Here is a 2,500-nt window from a genome sequence, read left to right as displayed (position 1 = left end):
GCACAGCCTCGGGCAGGGCTTCCAGGGCGCCCCCCTACCTCCCTGGAGCTCCAGGGAGTACCAGGAGCAAATCCAAATAGAAAAAAAAAAGTTAAAGTCCAACCGCCACCAGGAGCTCGGTGTGAAAATCCTGCCCGGGAAGAGGCGCACAGCCTCGGGCAGGGCTTCCAGGGCGCCCCCCTACCTCCCTGGAGCTCCAGGGAGTACCAGGAGCAAATCCAAATAGAAAAAAAAAAGGTTAAAGTCCAACCGCCACCAGGGGCTCGGGGTGAAAATCCTGCCCGGGAAGAGGCGCACAGCCTCGGGCAGGGCTTCCAGGGCGCCCCCCTACCTCCCTGGAGCTCCAGGGAGTACCAGGAGCAGAAAGAAATATTTTGTTTAAAAAAAAGACAAAGTGCTGCGGCACTTAGGCTGTGGGGCGAAAACAGGCGGAGTACCAGGAGCACAAAGTTTAAGTTGGAGTACCAGGGGCACCAAAGATTAAGTTGGTACACCAGGGGCACCAAAGTTTGAGTTGGTATACCAGGAGCAGGAAAGTTTGGGCGGATGGTAGTCTGCTTGTATCCGGGGAGGGGTGCTTAAGAGTGGGTCTGCAGGTTCGGCTGGTGCTGGGGTTCCTGGATGGTGGAGGTTAGGGGCCGGAGATAGGGGGCAGCTAACAGGTGTGTGGGTGGCCGAGGCAGGGGCTCCAAATTGGGGTAAAAGTGAGGTGGAGGGCCCCCTGGAGGTAGGGGGCCGATAGCAGGTGTGTGTGGCCGAAGCAGGTGCTCTAAATTGGGTAAAAGGGAGGTGGAGAGCCGCCTGGAGATAGAGGGCCGCTCCCCGGTGTGTGTGGCCGAAGCAGGGGCTTTAAATCGGGTAAAAGGGAGGTGGAGAGCCGACTGGAGATAGGGGGCCGCTCCCAGGTGTGTGTGGCCGAAGCAGGGGCTTTAAATCGGGTAAAAGGGAGGTGGAGAGCCGCCTGGAGATAGGGGCCCGCTCCCAGGTGTGTGTGGCCGAAGCAGGGGCTTTAAATCGGGTAAAAGGGAGGTGGAGAGCCGCCTGGAGATAGGGGCCCGCTCCCAGGTGTGTGTGGCCGAAGCAGGGGCTCTAAATTGGGTTAAAAGTGAAGTGGAGAGCCGCCTGGAGATAGGGGCCCGCTCCCAGGTGTGTGTGGCCGAAGCAGGGGCTTTAAATCGGGTAAAAGGGAGGTGGAGAGCCGCCTGGAGATAGGGGCCCGCTCCCAGGTGTGTGTGGCCGAAGCAGGGGCTTTAAATCGGGTAAAAGGGAGGTGGAGAGCCGCCTGGAGATAGGGGGCCGCTCCCAGGTGTGTGTGGCCGAAGCAGGGGCTTTAAATCGGGTAAAAGGGAGGTGGAGAGCCGCCTGGAGATAGGGGCCCGCTCCCAGGTGTGTGTGGCCGAAGCAGGGGCTTTAAATCGGGTAAAAGGGAGGTGGAGAGCCGCCTGGAGATAGGGGCCCGCTCCCAGGTGTGTGTGGCCGAAGCAGGGGCTCTAAATTGGGTTAAAAGTGAAGTGGAGAGCCGCCTGGAGATAGGGGCCCGCTCCCAGGTGTGTGTGGCCGAAGCAGGGGCTTTAAATCGGGTAAAAGGGAGGTGGAGAGCCGCCTGGAGATAGGGGCCCGCTCCCAGGTGTGTGTGGCCGAAGCAGGGGCTTTAAATCGGGTAAAAGGGAGGTGGAGAGCCGCCTGGAGATAGGGGGCCGCTCCCAGGTGTGTGTGGCCGAAGCAGGGGCTTTAAATCGGGTAAAAGGGAGGTGGAGAGCCGCCTGGAGATAGGGGCCCGCTCCCAGGTGTGTGTGGCCGAAGCAGGGGCTTTAAATCGGGTAAAAGGGAGGTGGAGAGCCGCCTGGAGATAGGGGCCCGCTCCCAGGTGTGTGTGGCCGAAGCAGGGGCTCTAAATTGGGTTAAAAGTGAAGTGGAGAGCCGCCTGGAGATAGGGGCCCGCTCCCAGGTGTGTGTGGCCGAAGCAGGGGCTTTAAATCGGGTAAAAGGGAGGTGGAGAGCCGCCTGGAGATAGGGGGCCGCTCCCAGGTGTGTGTGGCCGAAGCAGGGGCTTTAAATCGGGTAAAAGGGAGGTGGAGAGCCGCCTGGAGATAGGGGCCCGCTCCCAGGTGTGTGTGGCCGAAGCAGGGGCTTTAAATCGGGTAAAAGGGAGGTGGAGAGCCGCCTGGAGATAGGGGCCCGCTCCCCGGTGTGTGTGGCCGAAGCAGGGGCTCTAAATTGGGTTAAAAGTGAAGTGGAGAGCCGCCTGGAGATAGGGGCCCGCTCCCAGGTGTGTGTGGCCGAAGCAGGGGCTTTAAATCGGGTAAAAGGGAGGTGGAGAGCCGCCTGGAGATAGGGGCCCGCTCCCAGGTGTGTGTGGCCGAAGCAGGGGCTTTAAATCGGGTAAAAGGGAGGTGGAGAGCCGCCTGGAGATAGGGGCCCGCTCCCAGGTGTGTGTGGCCGAAGCAGGGGCTCCAAATCCGGTAAAAGGGAGGTGGAGAGCCGACTGGAGATAGGGGGC

Source organism: Centroberyx gerrardi, chromosome 12 (genome assembly GCF_048128805.1).
Source record: "Centroberyx gerrardi isolate f3 chromosome 12, fCenGer3.hap1.cur.20231027, whole genome shotgun sequence".
Classification (NCBI taxonomy): Eukaryota; Metazoa; Chordata; class Actinopteri; order Beryciformes; family Berycidae; genus Centroberyx; species Centroberyx gerrardi.
This window is presented reverse-complemented; position numbering follows the sequence as displayed.